This window comes from Aulonocara sp. 'chitande type north' Nkhata Bay, linkage group LG7, assembly GCF_057382095.1.
Source record: "Aulonocara sp. 'chitande type north' Nkhata Bay isolate Kocher_YH1m ecotype deep benthic linkage group LG7, A_spYH_male_GT1.1, whole genome shotgun sequence".
Lineage (NCBI taxonomy): Eukaryota > Metazoa > Chordata > Actinopteri > Cichliformes > Cichlidae > Aulonocara > Aulonocara sp. 'chitande type north' Nkhata Bay.
The window spans coordinates 65,810,229-65,826,622 of NC_141350.1; the positions used below are offsets into that span (position 1 = coordinate 65,810,229).

Sequence of the window (16,394 nt, forward strand, 5' to 3'; positions counted from 1 at the left end):
TCATATGTGGTACTGAATCCGATACATATCCGATGTTTTAGAAAGCGACTGCTGTTTGAACGGTCATGTCGCATTAAATCCGTCTTTTACGTCACTGACACAAGACAGATGCCAATTATCAGCTCCGGAGAAGCGGCCGATAAGACATTGCGAACGCTTCCTGGCCATCCAGTGTAGATGTCAGTGAAACTGTTGGGAAGACAACGTTGGAGAAACGTGAACATTTTATTTGTACTATATAATCTGCAGATTCTGACAGAAATCTGCAACTATCCTTTGAAGCACCGCTCCTCTAAAACAGCAATAAGGATAATTATTAGGTTATTTACATTATTATGTAAATAACAAAATAACTTAAAGCAAAAATTGGGAAACATAAAGTCCTAAGTCTTTATATTAAGGCCATCAGTCAAACAATACTGTTTGGTCTGGGTCTAAACAGAGCGCGTTGTGTGTGACAGCCAAAGTGTCTGGACCATCTCCAGCTGTTCGCTGCATGTATTAAAGATAACTTCAGACATTGTCCTGAATTGATTCTTCTGTCTGATGGACATGTCTGACATAGGCTGTACAGTCACACAGGTAAAAGACAAGCAGTCGTGTTTCTAATAATATAAATCAAACAGAAGGTTATGAAGATAAAAGGTGTGAGACCCCTCTAGAGAAAGTGTGATTGTTATCATCACATGACGTGACTTAGAAATAATGTACAAGATTTAAGGGCAGCACTAACAATTTATTTTATTTTTTATTTTATTTTATTTTTTTAAAACAGATTACCTGATGGTAAGCATACAGTTATATAAACATGTAGGTGAACTCTAACAGGTTATAAAGAAGAGTGATACTTTTGCAGAAAACAATTTACTTTTTTACATTTACAATGTTATTTATATAAACAAAAGAAATGTAACTAGAGAAAAAAAACTCTTAGGTACAGTGTCAACTGTTTCTTCCTCATTTCTTTTCCTTTTTTTTTTTTCTTTCTTTTTTTCTTCCATCTAAGTCTCTCTGCCTCATAGAAAGCAGACTCCTGAAACTCCTTCCAGGTCATTTCCTTGTCCACGCCTTTGTCTCTGTATAGAGTACACTTTCAAAGGGCAGCAAATATTTTTCCTGCCACTCCAGTGAAGCCCGTATGAATGTGTGGACTATTTGGTCCCTGTTTCAGGTCCCTGTGGCTGAATCTGCTTTTCCTCCATCCTTCTCTTCTCCCTCTTCTTGGTAGCATCCGGTTCCCTCTGGAAAAATTCTGTCTGAGCAAATTCTTCAAAGGGCATTTTAAGGTTACCGATTCCCTCAGCAGCATAACTTTGATGCACCTTGTTGGAACAATAGGAATAGCGCACAGGCCCTCTCTGGTAAAAATAATGGACGGTGGATCCATCTGTCTCATATTGAGACTTGGGCTGTCCACAGGCAAGACAAGTCTTTGTCTGCCTTTTTCCCCTCAGGCTGCTGCTGCCTTTCCAAGATGCCCTCCACAATCTTCTCTATTGAGACTTGTGTCAGTGGTGTAGACAGGGCAGGAGGAGGCGGGTTAAAGACGGCAGGCTTTATGGTGACTACAGGGATACTAGTTGTTTCGCTGCCTTCAGTTAAAGAGTGCCCCAGCTGCTGAGTCTCCAGAAGTTTTTCTGGGCTTATGTTCAAAGATGAATTGGTGTTGAGAAGTTTAGCCAAGTGCTTCACATACCGGGATACGTGCACCTTGGATGTGGGATGCAGCAAGCTGTTGGGATCTGTAGCAGAGCGATGGACCATGTCTGCATAATCTTGATCCACAAGCTTCACGCAGCAAATATAGTTTTCCTGCCACTTCAGGGAAGCCCGTATGAATGTGTGGACTATTTGGTCCCTGTGGCTGAATCTGCAGAGGTAGCGTCCGGTTCCCTCTGGAAAAATTCAGTCTGAACAAATTCTTCAAAGGGCATTTTAGGGTTACCGATTCCCTCAGCAGCATAACTTTGATGTATCTTCTTTGAACAATAGAAATACGGCACAGGCCCTCGCTGGTACAAAATAGTGGATGGAAGATCCATCTGTCTCATACTGGGACTTGGGCTGTCCACAGGCAAGACAAATCTTTCTGCCTTCCTTCCTCAGGTTGCTCCTGCTGTTGATTCTCTAAGATGCGTTCCACAATCTTCTCTATTGAGTCTTGTGTCAGAGGTGTAGACAGGGCAGGAGGAGGTGGGTTTAAGTAAGCTGGCTCCATGGTGACCACAGGAACACTGGTTGTCTCACTCCCTTCTGTTAAAGAGTGCCACAGTTGCTGAGTCTGCAGAAGTTTTTCTGGGCTTGTGTTCAAAGAAGTGTTTAGAAGCTTAGCCAAGTGTTTCACATAACGGGATATGTGTAGCTTACATGTGCGGTGCAGCAAGCCGTTGGGATCTGTAGCAGAACAATGGACCTTGTTTGCATAATCTTGATCCACAAGGTTTTTCTTCCCGTGGTGCTTTTGCAGAAAGTCATCTATTGTCTCTTTCATGGGTCGTGTCTAGCGTGTGTGTGGTCCAGCACAAAAATCCGTCCACCTGTCTTTATGGGTCCAGTGCGAGGACTCGATGACGAGGACTACATCGACAAAAGTAGAGCTTTCTGGGAAACAATAGTAATAGTTCAGTGGTTGCTCATATCATGTAATAATAATAATAATGCCAAATTGTTTGACAATACTAATATGTTAACTTTCACATGACTGTAGGTTGCTGGATGTCTTCTGATGGTATCTCCTGCTTTAAAAGCACACTAGCAGAAAATGGTTGGGTCACAGGTGGTGCTGATGCATGTAATGCCACGGCTAGCTGGAGAAGGGTCCCAATGCTGGAACCTGAAGTTGGGCAGAGACAGGTTTTTGTACAGAAGATGGGGCCTGAAGGGCACCCAGTTCACCTTCTGGGTTTTGTGTTTGTCCCAGTTTAAAGGGACTGGACGGCAGCCTGGCTCTCTGTATTCAAGCCCAAATCGCTCTCCAGTGTCTGACAGAGAGGTGACCGTGGCTCAGGGGGTTGGGAATCGCATCTGTAACTGGAAGGTCGCCGGTTCGATCCCTGGGCTCTCTGTCCTGGTCGTTGTGTCCCTGGGCAAGACACTTTACCCTACTTGCCTACTGGTGTTGGCCAGAGGGGCCGATGGCGCGATATGGCAGCCTCGCTTCTGTCAGTCTGCCCCAGGGCAGCTGTGGCTACAACTGTAGCTTGCCTCCACCAGTGTATGATTGTGAGAGTGAATGAATAGTGGTATTGTAAAGCGCTTTGGGTTCCTTGAAAAGCGCTATATAAATCCAATCCATTATTATTATTATTATTATTACTTCTCCTGACCGGTCACTCTCCTGGAGGCTGCATTCAACTCCACCACTAGAGCTGGATCAAAAACAGAAGGGAGAATGACAGCCGGCTGCTTACGGTCCACCAGTCTTTGGTAGTTCCATCGTGCCACCCCTGTCATGCCCTGGGCCTGGAATAATTCAGTGGATACATGAGTGCCGGTGATCCACTGGGCCTGGTGAAAATGGTAACCCTCCAGCTGTGAAGTGCATCGGAAGGGAATCCAGATGGGGTCCTTAGCGCCTTCGCCAGGAACATAGTTTAGCTAAAGAGTCCCACCATACCGAAACATTACACCCTCGGAAAGTTCAGGGTCACTCCGCTAACCACAAGGAATATGCACTCTCTCTATGCGCCACACCTTCAGCATGGATGGCTTGAAAAGTGGGACGTTGTTGGGGCCTGTGGCCAGGTAAAAATGGTTTAGGACTCTTTTCCACTCTGTTCAGCAGCTCTGTGGGTTGTGATATTTTGCTCCCGCAGTGCTCTCGTATGTGTTGCTTAGTGCGATTAGCAGAATGTATACAACAGAACTTATAAGCATGGAGCCTCTTCAGGGTCGCCTGATCAACCACTGAGAAGGCAGCAGAGAAGCTGGCAGAAAGTGCTGATCAATGGATGATGCTCAGAGGTGAACTCCCACAAATCGCCTCAGGCAGTGCAACAGGTCAAGTTTCACAATAATGCTGCTATTTTAGTGGGTTTAAGGCCCTAGCAACAATAGCAGGAGTCGTTTTCCAGGCATCCCACGATAGATTTTCACCAAGGATACAGTCTGGGATCCTAAATGGAGCACAGCAAAAAGTTCACCTACATGTTCATATTACACTGTATGCTTACCATCAGGTAAGCATACAGTGTTTTGAAAAAGTTGATTTAAGCAAGTTGTGAGTGCTGGCTTTAAATCTTATATATTATTTCAACCATGTTTTCTCTAGAGGGGTCTCACAGTTTGTATCTTTATAGCCTTTGTTTTATTTATATTAAAAGTCAAGCAGTCATGTTTCTGTCTGTTTCATAGGGGTGGGTTTAAATAATTGATTTTCTGATTTTAAATCTCTTAATTTGAATAAAGCGATATTGATTCATTAAATCCTGGATCGATTTTTACATGCGTGTTTTGCCAAAAATGCCAAATCTCTGGTTAAAGCTCACAAAACTATTTCAACAACCACTAAACAGGTAAAACGGCAAACGAGAGCAGGTAAATGGATTCCACACAAAGACGTAAAAGGAGAGTGCGCACCCGATGCATCAGAATCTATAAGATGTTTGCGTTCTCACCCGACGGCACGTACGCAGACACACTGGAGGCTGAAAGCTGACATCTCACAGATTCTGAGCTGCAGGTTTTTATCTCTCTCCAACCAAAATTCACTTAACCAGCAGCAAAAGATCCAAACTAAGCTTCACATTTGATAAATATCATCATTAATTCACTCTTACTTTTGCCGTTTTGCTTCCACCACGATAAAATCGCACTTCGTGCACAGCTCTTTCTCTCTCTGTGTACTTCAAGAACAGAAAGAAATCACCTCCGACAAGAGATCCTAATTTCTGCTGTTCAATGCCGAAGAAATGTAAACTTTTTATGCCAATATCATGGTCCTGGGTGTGACCCAGTGTTTTGTGTTTAATTTATATTTCTTGGGTATTGTTATTAATGGTTTTAGTTCTTTTGAAACTAGAAGCTAGAACAACAATGTGCCTTCCCTGTGTCCGTATTATGTCTACTCCACTTATTTTTCCTGTCCCACAGTTCATGCCTCTGTCTCAGGGTCCACATCTGTGTTGTTGTTGTGTGTTGTTTTTTTTGGGTTTTTTTTGTTTGTTTGTTTTTCCCCCCCGTCCCCAAGTACTCACTGTTATCTTTGTTCCTAGTCTGTCGTTTCCAGTTTTGTAGCTTCCCAGTGTTTAGTTTTAGTTTCCAGTTTTCACGTTAGTTTGTTGCAAGTTTATTTTATGGCGTTTTCTGCTACAGCGCAATAAAGCTGCCTCTTTTAGTTCACCCTAGTGTCTCAGAGTTCTGCATTTGGTTCCTTCATCCTGCCTCCCATACAGCAAACCATGATAAAAGAATTTCTGTGTTTCTAATAAAAACTCTACTTCAGCAGCATCAGGTAAAGTTAAAGCAGAGCATGTTGATTCATGGTTTTCTTGTGTTTTTGATCGACTGCTGAATATTTTTAAGAGTCTGAATCTAAGAGTACATTGTTCACCATCTTACAATGCTGTGACTGGAGCCATTGTTCAACTCTTGGTGAGTAGTACTCATGGCCATTGATCAATGATCATGATAATTTCAGATCACTTTCCGGTTTTGTTTAATACTGTAGCGAGCGATGTGGATTTGAACAGTGATGGCCCTGTGCGGCAATCGCGCACGATTAACTCCCAGTCAATCGCCCACTTCATTGATGCTTTCCTTGACTCTCCCCTCTCTGATGCTAACTGTAATGGGGTTTTATCAGCGGATGAGCTTGCTAACCTCTTTTATACTACATGCGCTGACATCCTTAATTCTGTGGCACCTCTGAGAATTAAACGTGCCAAATCCTCACAACCCTGGCTAAATGATACTACTCGCGCCCTTAGGCGTGAATGTCGTCGTGCTGAAAGAAAATGGAGGAAAGACAAACTCCACGTCTCTCTGGACATCCTCCAAAATTGTCTATCTAAGTATCAAAAGTCTGTTAAAGCTGCCAAATCTGCCTTTTTGTCTAGCATTATTATGACTAATAGCCACAACCCCCGAGCACTTTTTAATACTTTTAATTCTGTGATAAACCCTTGCACTACCACTTATAGGGATGCCTCCCCTGCTCTTTGTGATAAATTCTTAAAGTATTTCTCTGATAAAATCTCAGCTCTAAGGGCTTCTCATCCATCTCACCCATCATCAGTTTTAGACCCAGTTCCAGCTTCTGAATGCTTGACTGTCTTTCAACAGTTTGAGCCAGTGTCTTATTCTGCTTTAAAAGATATAATTGATCATCTCAAAATCTCTGGTTCCCCGCATGATATTCTTCCTTCTTGTTTCTTTAAGGAAGCTCTTTACATGTTATTGGTCCTTGTATCTTATCTCTGCTGAATGCATCATTGTCATCAGGTTGTGTACCGTCTGTCTTTAAGCATGCTGTTGTGCAACCTATTATGAAAAAGAAAAATCTTGACCCTAATGCTCTCACTAACTTCAGGCCGATCTCTAAACTCCCTTTTATTTCCAAAATATTGGAAAAGGTAGTTCTAAAACAACTTCAGGCCTTTTTAGATGCAAATGGTATTAATGAAAAGTTTCAGTCTGGTTTTAAACCTCGCCACAGCACAGAGACAGCCTTACTTAGAGTTTTTAATGATCTTCTTTTAACTGTAGATTCTGGATATTCTGTGGTCTTAGTTTTACTTGACTTGTCTGCTGCTTTTGACACGGTTAATCACAACACTCTTCTATCAAGATTGGAACATGTTGTTGGTCTCAAAGGTACGGTTTTATCTTGGTTTAAATCCTATCTCTCAGAGAGGTCGTTCTCTGTTGCTATGGGGCAACACTCCTCGGCTTCTGCCCCTATTTATTGTGGTGTGCCTCAAGGGTCCGTGCTCGGTCCTGCTCTTTTCTCTTTGTACATGTTGCCGTTGGGATTAATTTTTAGAAAACATAACATCTCCTTTCACTGTTATGCCGATGATATCCAGATTTATTTACCTTTGAAATCCGATGTGACTGCTTCTTTGCAACCTCTGTTCAACTGTTTGCATGAAGTTAAAATTTGGTTATCACATAATTTTCTTACATTGAACGAGAATAAGACCGAAATCATAGTCTTTGGTAGTCACACTCCGCTAGACCAGTTAGCTGACGCCCTAGGCCCTCTCGCTAGCCATCTTTCGTCCACTGTAAGAAACCTCGGAGTGTTCCTGGATGGCTCTTTTAAACTCGAGAAACAGGTGTCCACTGTGGTAAAAAACAGCTTTTACCAGTTGCGTCAGATTTCCAAAGCAAAGCCGTTCCTTCCTTTAAAAGATCTTGAAAAGCTTATCCACGCATTTATTACATCCAGATTGGACTACTGTAACTCCCTCTACTCGGGCCTCCAACACTCCTCTCTTTGCCGGCTCCAGTTAATTCAAAATGCAGCGGCGCGTCTTTTAACAGGTACGAGAATTCATGAACACATAACTCCAATTTTAGCCAAATTACATTGGCTCCCTGTTAAATATCGTATAGATTTTAAAATTCTTTTGTTCACTTTTAATATTTAGAATAATTTAGCGCCCAGTTATCTTTCTGATTTACTCCATTCATACAATCCCAACAGGGCACTTAGATCATCCAACCATAGGCTCCTAGCACAACCTAGGACTCGAATGAAGTCGAGAGGCGACCGGGCCTTTGCATCCGTGGCACCCAGACTCTGGAATAACCTCCCCGTTCATATTCGCACTGCCGAGTCTATCCAGTCTTTTAAATTACATCTTAAAACTTATTTTTTTACTTTGGCTTTTGATTCTGTCTAGTTGGCTGTTTTAGCTTGTTGCGTTGTTACCTATTGTTTGTTGTCCTCTTCTATTGTTTGTTTTAACTGTCTCATGTTTTTATTGACTGTGAAGCACTATGGTCAACACTGTTGTTTTTAATATGTGCTATATAAATACATTTTGATTTGATAATTTGCATATTAATGATTATGACACAGACCTGAAGGCCCATTGTTGGTCAATGGTGCTAGCGTCGGCCATCCACTAAAAACACAGGTGTTTTATACTGGTGTAAACACTCTTGCACTGGCTGGGAATCAAAACCAGGCCTCCTGCATGGGAGGTTGGGATTGCTTAACTAAACGGCCCCAAACAGTTTTCCATTCATTTTCTATGGTAGTGCTAAACCACTACAGATGTAATATATTTTTGGCCACTATGGTCTTCTGGTGCTCTTGCGAGTTTGAGATACGGCTTTTTTTTTTTTTTTTTCTTTTAAATTTCAGAAGACAAAACAAATTATGCACCGCTTGCAACAGATCTCAGCGATCCTTGTTTATGTTCTTTTTTTTTTTTTTCTTTTTTTTTTTTTCTATTTTATTTTTTTGCCTGTCCCGTTTGGGTCTTTAGCCATCAGAATTATTGTCTGAAGGCCAAGAAGGATGCCCAACAGATTTACTTTACCAAGTGGATCATCACGGCTCTGCCATATTGGTCCATTTGACCTTTTTGTTGTTGTTATTATGATTATTTTTATTTTTCAGTTGTTACAGATGGGACAGACATGACTGAGGGATAGGTAAGAGAGAACAAAAGAGAGGGGTGTAAAGAAAAACAGAGGGGAAGAGGGACGGTGAGAAAGGGGACTTAAAAGAAAGGAAGAAAAAAAAACTCACCTGGATCACCTGTTGAGAGAAGGGGGGAAAGAGAAAACAAGCAAAAAAGAGAGGAACATAATAAACACCACACCATTGCAATAATCTAGCTAAGTGTAAATAACAGTAAATACTAAATATTGAATGTTATTGTGCAGCACCCAAGACTGACAGTGCACAATGTGCTTTGAGGTAGCAGCCAAGAAAGGTGTAGTTTGTCTGTGAACACCTGTGTGCGCATCTGTATGGATGAGCGCACTTGTATTCAAAAGGTTTCTCCATGTAACGATCTGTTAGGGGGTGTGGGGAGCATTAGCCCCGTCCCCCAGGGCATGAAAGAGGCATGGAGGAGATCGAGCCCGAAGAGCACCATCGGCTCCTTGGTCATTGATCAAAGATAAGAAACGTTGTTTGAAATGAGAATAAACGAACAGAATAAATTTTCAGGTGTATTTTAAAGATAACAGATGTGTTGCAATATCATTTGCGATGCAATGGACAAGGGCTGGGCGATATGGCCTAAAATAGATAGATATATATCGCGATTTTTTTTTTTTTTTTTTTTTTTTTTTTCCTCCCCCCCCCCTGTATAACATATTTTACACACTGTAAGGCGAACTTAAAATCCTTTAATTTTCTCAAAAATCGACAGTGTGCTTTATGTATGAATTCTGGTTGTGCTTACTGACCTCGAACAGATTTTATATGGTACATGGCGCGCAGAAATCTGTCCAATGTTTTAGTACAACTTTGGTAAGCTACGAAGGCGCACCGCTTGGTGGATTGCCGGAGCATTACGGCTACTGTAGTCAGGAGCCTCGCAGAGTAATCTGGGTCCAAAACTCCGTCTGCTTCAGGTCCCAAAATCAAACGAACACTGCGACACAGTTTGTATTGCCTGGAGAAAAAACACTTATCGCAAATGTTTATTCAGATTTTCTCTTTATTGTTCTCCTGCATCCTGCTGTTAAACCCAGCCACAATGTGCAGCAAGATTATAACCTGAAATGTCTTTGTTTCTGTTTGGAATCAATTTTGTTTAATATAATTGTTTATTTTTTCACTGCATGTCAAGATGCACAAGAAAGTTGCGCCATATCCAGGGAAAATCTCAGTGGTGTTCCGCAAGGGGCCACTTGGATACACTCTCCAGGACCCGTCAAAAGAAGCTCGACGGATTAAAAATGACCCCAAACTGCAGGACAAGTCTGCACCTGTGAGGGAGGACTTTGTACGTCAGAATGCTCTGACTGACGTCTATCAGAGAGGAGGGGATGTGTCTGACATGAAGGAAGTGCAGGGAGAGAGTACATCCTGCAGTTTGGAAAGTATAAAGGGAAATCTTTCCGGTGGCTTCTGGAGAATGATGTCGGGTACACCATGTACCTGATCAAAGATCTCCAGAAGGAAGAGGCTGCAGGGACCTCTGTGGAAGAAAGGCATGGCAAGGAGAGCTTGCATTCATTTGTACAGTATGCCCTCAGCTTTACAGAGAAAGACTCTTCTGAACTGCGAGACCAGCAGAGTGAGTGTTGCTGCAGATGCCTCTGAGGATGATCAGCTGGTTGGCTTTGGCTCACGAACCAAGAGCACCTGGAAGGATATTTGGGATGGCAGAGGTGACGGCTATGCAGCCTTTATCATGAGGAAGAGCTGCAGTCAAGGAACATGGATGCATAAGTTGCAGCAGTACCTGCGGAAGAAGCAGCAGTCTGCGTCTGATTGCAAAAATCCTCCAACTAAACCCCTGGGTAAATTGTTTTAATAATATTTAATAACGTTGTTGATGTGAAATAAGTTCAGTATATATTTATCTAATTGTTGCCTGCATCATAGGGATGGATGAGGATAAAGCCCTGGAGGACGCAATGCTGAGCATCTCACCTGTAAAACTACAAATGCAGAGCTGTAAGTACTGCGCTATTACTAAATGTCAGACGTGATAATGGCTAAGTCTGTTTCTATCTCATATGCCTCTGTCTCTGCATAACTAGTCACTGTGCCAGCAGCAGCAAAAGGGTCCACACCCAGAGGATCTTCCGGAGCAAACACAGGCTTTCAAATGAAAGGTTTCAGAACTGGAGTACAATTGTTTTACATGAATTGTTCTCCAAAGCTGAGCCTGAACTTTAACTTTTATATATTGTCTTGTTCTTGTTTTTGTGTGTTCTGGCGATGTTCCTCTAATAGTATAGTTGTATGCTGGCATTATGCTAACACCACCTGGGTCTGGGTGCAGTTTCCCCCTCCAGGGGCAAGGGTACCTAGACTCAGTTCTTAGAGCACGCTTGGAGTGTGATTGTGTGTACAGTGTCTCTCTATGTCTGTCTCCACGTTGGTTGAGTGTTGAGTAATTGCATATGAGAGCATGCGGGTAGGAATGGATGTTTGTATCTGTGTGTGCCTGTATGTCTGTGTCTATATGTCAGGTTGGGTACCAGACGCCACCTCTCTGGGGACATCTCAGGACCTCTAAGGTATGGAGGCCTATCTCCCCCCACTTCCCCCCCTGCCAGTGGCGGACTCCCTCAGACATCGGTGCGTTGGTGGTTTTTTGTGTCCGGGGATGGGCGCCCAGGTACACACCAGCTCACTCCTGGTGGCTGCTTGTCAGGGCCTGGGGCTCGCTCAGGCCACTTCGGGGGTGGGGTGCCCTCGGCCTCTCGGCCTGGGGCTCGATCACTCAGGCACAGCTGGCTGCCGGCGGAGCTCACGGGCGCGTCACTGCAACCCCCCCTGGCTTCTGCTCTGCGGCTGCTGAGTGAGCCCTCATCTGGGACTCTCCTCGGCTTTTTCTGGGACAGTGGCGCGGCTGCCCCTCTGTTGGTCTTCCTTGGTCTCTTGTGTTCTGGGGGCCTCTGGATGTCTGGAGTCTTGATCTCCTCCATACCTGCTTCATGCCCTGGAGGACGGGGCTGTGGCTCCCCCATACCCTCTAGCAGATCATTACATGAAGGAACATTACATCAAGCAACTTAAAGAAGTCCAGACGCTTTTCTTTGCAAGCTCCTTTGACTACGATGACCTGGATGACTGAGAACCTTCACAGACATACATGAAGGAACCTTTTTTTCCTTTTTCTTTTTTTTTTTTTTTTTTTTTTTTTGTGTGTCCCGTTTGGATCTTTAGCCATCAGAATTGTTGTCTTAAGGCCAAGAAAGATGCCAAGCGGATTTATTTTACCAAGTGGATCATCATGGCCTTGCCATATTGGTCCATTTGATTGACCTTTATTATAATTATGAATTTATTTTATTTTCAGTTCCTACAAACGGGACAGACATGACTGGGGGATAGGACAGGGAGAAAGAATGAAAGAAAGAGAGGGAGAGAAAGAAAACCAAAGGGGAGAAGAGACGGTGAGAAGGGGGGAAGAAAGAAAAAAAAAAAAGAAACCCAAACAAAAAAAAAACAAAAAAAAAAACACCTGGGTCACCTGTACAGAGAGAAAAAAACAGAAGAGAAAGCAAACAACAAAGAGCAACATAATAAAAAAACGACACCATCACAATAAACTAGCTAGCAGTAAATATCAGTAGATACTAAGTAATAAACGATATTGTGCAGCACGCAAGATAGACAGCGCACAATGTGCTTTGAGGCAGCAGCCAAGAAAGCTGTAGTCCGCGTCTGTGAATACCCGTGTGTACACCTGTGTGGATCAGCATGCTTGCATTCCAAAGGTTTCTCCATGTAACGATCTGCTAGGGAGTGTGGGGAGCCACAGCCCCGTCCTCCAGGGTATGAAGCAGGTATGGAGGAGATCAAAACTCCAGACATCCAGAGGCCCCCAGAACACAAGAGACCAAGGAAGACCAACAGAGGGGCAGCCGCGCCACTGTCTCAGTAAGAGCTGAGGAGAGTCCCAGATGAGGGCTCACTCAGCAGCCGCGGAGCAGAAGCCAGGGGGAGTTGCAGTGACGCGCCCGTGAGCTCCGCCGGCAACCAGCTGCGCCTGAGTGACCGAGCCCCAGGCCGAGAGGCCGGGGGCACCCCACCTCCAAAGTGGCCCGAGCGAGCCCCAGGCTCCAGGCCCTGATAAGCGGCCGCCAAGGAGTGAGCCGGTGTGTACCCGGACGCCCATCCCCAGACACAAAGAACCACCAACGCACCGATGTCTGAGGGAGTCCGCCACTGGCAGGGGAAGTGGTGGTGGGTGGAGATAGGCCTCCAAACCTTGGAGGGCCTGAGATGTCCACAGAGAGGTGGCGCCTGACACCCAACCTGACATATAGACACAGACATACAGGCACACACAGACACAAACATCCATTCCCACCCTCATGCTCTCATATGCACTTACTCCACACTCAACCAACGTGGAGACAGACATAAAGAGACGCTGTACACACGATCACACTCCCCAAGCGTACTCTACGAACCAGGTCTAGGTACCCTTGCCCCTGGAGGGGGGAACTGCACCCAGACCCAGGTGGTGTTACCCTTTTCCCTGCGGTGGGGAGAGGCAGACCGCCCCGACTCCGCAGCAGCAGGGAGGCCCCACACTCCAGACCGCAGTCGGACGGCCAACTCCTCCTAGCCCCCCGCTCCAGCAGGCCGCAGAGAACGGGGGTGAGAGAAGACTCCAAACCTCCCTCCACCCGCTCATTGTAGTGTTGATGCATGTGTGTTCTAAGGTGCAATTAAAACCCAGGAGGGCATGGAGCTACCTGCCAGAGAGCAGCAGGTAAGCGCATAGTCCCTCCTGCTAGCCCTCAATGTCTACGTGTATTCAAAATTGAGAGGTGGGCAACGACGCCAGGGGTAAGGTGTACACCCTGATGGTAATTTGGACTCCGTGTATCGTGCCCACCCCCAAGATCCTATATGTATGTGTAATGAGAGTGTGAGTAATGTGAATGTCTAAGTTGTGGGATAAAATTGAGGCAGAGGCAGCCAGAAGGGGACAGAAGGGGGGGGTAGCCTCCTCTGCACCCTGGTGACATACCCCTACTCCAAGGCCCTGCATGTGTGGGTGGTTGTGGTGGAGCGGGAGAAGGGAGGCAGCTGGAGATGGGGAGGGAAGGAAGGGAGGGGCAGGTGACCCCTCCCTGGGGCCAGCTCCCCCGCTGACCCCAGTAGGCACTCCCATACTCCGCGACCCGCCAGGGAAGGGGGGCCCAGGCCCATCAGACCGGGGCCCAGTGCAGCAGCGCCCCCCGGCCCCACAGAGCCCGGGACAGTCCACCCAGCCCCACCACAGAGAAAACTGCACCCACCCCACCATCCACTCATCTTCCAGACTACATGAGACAATAGACGCCCAGGCTGAGATCTTCCTCCACCTCTCCTGTATCTCCCCCTCCTGCAGAGAGTTCCTGGGGAGAGGAAAGCTCCTGCTAGGTGTGACAATCTCCCCCACCAGTTGAAGAGCCCCCCAGGTGGCTCGACGCACCGGCGGCACCCTGCGCCAGGGATGGGCCCCCATGCACCCACCCGCCCACAACCCCAGCAACACACAAACCAGGACCCAAGGCCCCGAGGCCCGGCCAGGGCCCCAGCCCAGAGACGGAGCGCCCCCAGAACCTCACGCCCATCCCGGACCCACCCAGGGGCAGACAGGCTACCAGGTCAGTAACCCACGTCCGTCAGCACAGACCCTCCCCTAGCCCCGCTGCACACAGCCACGAGGAAACGGTCACCCGAGAGCCAAAAGAGCCCCCAATCGGACATGACCGTTACCCCGGGTTGAGCCCCCCAAGGAATATGCCTCCGGGGAACCCCCCCGACGCCCTAAGCCTGTCCCTACCCCCACACCAATCACAACAGTGAAGGCGGGACCAAACTATGACCCCCCCACCCCCACTAGGTGATGGAGCTGATCAAAGGAGCCCAGAGCAATTGATCTGATGTGGTGGCAGAGGCTGTATCAAGACTAGGGATGGGTATCGTTTAGGTTTTATCTGATACCGGTGCCAAATCGGTACTTTTGAAACTGTGCCGGTGCTCAAACGGTGCTCAAACCGGTGCTTAAAGAATGGAGAACACAAAATTGGTCCAAAAACCTCTCATATTCAGCTGGTTTTTTGTAAAAAGATAACAATGTTAGCCTTTTCTGCAGCTATGGGGCATATATGGTATCACTCTTAGCTGGAAGCAGTGCTTAAACAATGGAAAAAATACAAACTTTGTCCAAAAACCTCTCATGTTTAGCTGTTTCCCTCTTTTTCTTTGGTCATTTTAGCCTTTTTGGCCAGGGTGAAGGGAGTATCTGCCATCAAACAAGAAGACAGCCGCATGTAGCTATGATGATGTTTGCTAGTTCACCTTACATGCATTAATGTAATAACGTGGTTAGCCTACTCAACGTAAATTACACACAAACAACATTAAGCTACTCACGCAGAGAAGAACGGCTGCTGCTGCCATCAAATATGGCGCATTTCTCGGCTTTAAAAAAAAAAAAATGCTATGCGTCGCCAGGTGTTTCATCGGATTCGAGGTGTTACTTCCTTTGACAGTATCACAGTATCATCTTAAAGCACTTGTTGCAGGCTGCTGAGTTTGCATATTTTGCTGTGAAGTACAGCCAGACTTTTGACCGCTTCGCCTTGGGCATTTTTAATCTGTAGCTCTGCATAAAAGAACGTACGTACCTGGCCCCGCCTACTATCCTCGGAAACGTAAAATGATTGGCTAGAAGTGTATCACAGCTCAGGAAAAAAAAGCACCGAAATGTGCGCTGCTTTTCGGTCTGGTTACTACCGTTTATGTCAGAACCGGTGCCACCAGTACCCACCCCTAATCAAGACTAATGTAATCTAATAGATCATTTCTATATTGGTTAGAATTAAGATTGTTTTTATTTTTCCAGTTCATGAGGACAGTTTTCTTGGCTATGCATAGGGCAGTGAAAACCATATGGGCTATATTCTTTTCTGAAGTGACATCTAAGCTGCCCAACAAACACACTAAGGGGGAAGTTGGAATGTTACATTTCAGACACTTTGATAAGTCTTCACATATCTCGCGCCAAAACTTCTGCACTGGTGGACAGAACCAAAGAGCGTGAATGTAATTGTCTGGTGTATTGCCTTGACAGTGTGAGCAGTTGTTGGAAGATGTAAAGCCCATCTTGAACATCCGATGACCTGTATAGTGCACTCTATGTAGTATTTTGTATTGTATTAATTGCAGACTGGGATTTTTAATCAATTTAAAGGTTTTTAAGCATACCTGAGACCAGAAGTTTCAGTCTAAACTGACTGATAGATCTGCTTCCCACTTTGCAATAGGAAGGGATATTGATTCATCTAATTTAGAAAGTGTTCTGTATATTTTGGATAATAATTTGGGGGATTTAAGAGTAAGAAAATGTGCCGCACTTGGTGGTGTTTGTAATTAAACTTGACTGAGGTTAAATTTCTTTTTTACTATGGATTTAATTTGTTGATATTCTAAAAATCTTTTCTTGTTGATCCCATATTGTGCAACTAGTCTGTCAAATGGAATAAATTCTGTTCCCTCTAATATATGTTCTAAGTATTTAATTCCTTTACAACTCCATTCTGGGAAATTAATCATATTATTGTTTCGTAATATGTCAGGGTTATTCCAGATAGGTGTACGTTTGCATGGGATTAATGAAGACTCCGTTATTTTTAGAAACTCCCACCATGCTGTCAGAGAGAAGCTGATGTTGATACTTTTAAAGCATTCATGTCTTTTGATGTTTGAGCTAATAAATGGTAGGTCTGAAATCTCTAGATCC

The 16,394-nt window shown here is 45.0% G+C and overlaps 1 protein-coding gene and 3 pseudogenes across 3 annotated transcripts in view; 1 reads left to right on the top strand and 3 right to left on the bottom strand.

The window, feature by feature from the left end:
• ldhd (lactate dehydrogenase D) overlaps positions 1–16,394 on the bottom strand; it is a 53,761-nt gene that overhangs the window by 15,664 nt on the left and 21,703 nt on the right. The gene's annotated exons all lie outside the window — the stretch shown is intronic.
• LOC147326679 (uncharacterized) lies at positions 914–2,218 on the bottom strand (annotated as a pseudogene).
• Positions 1,903–6,229, bottom strand: LOC147326680 (uncharacterized; annotated as a pseudogene).
• On the top strand, positions 9,711–10,448 carry LOC147326681 (uncharacterized; annotated as a pseudogene).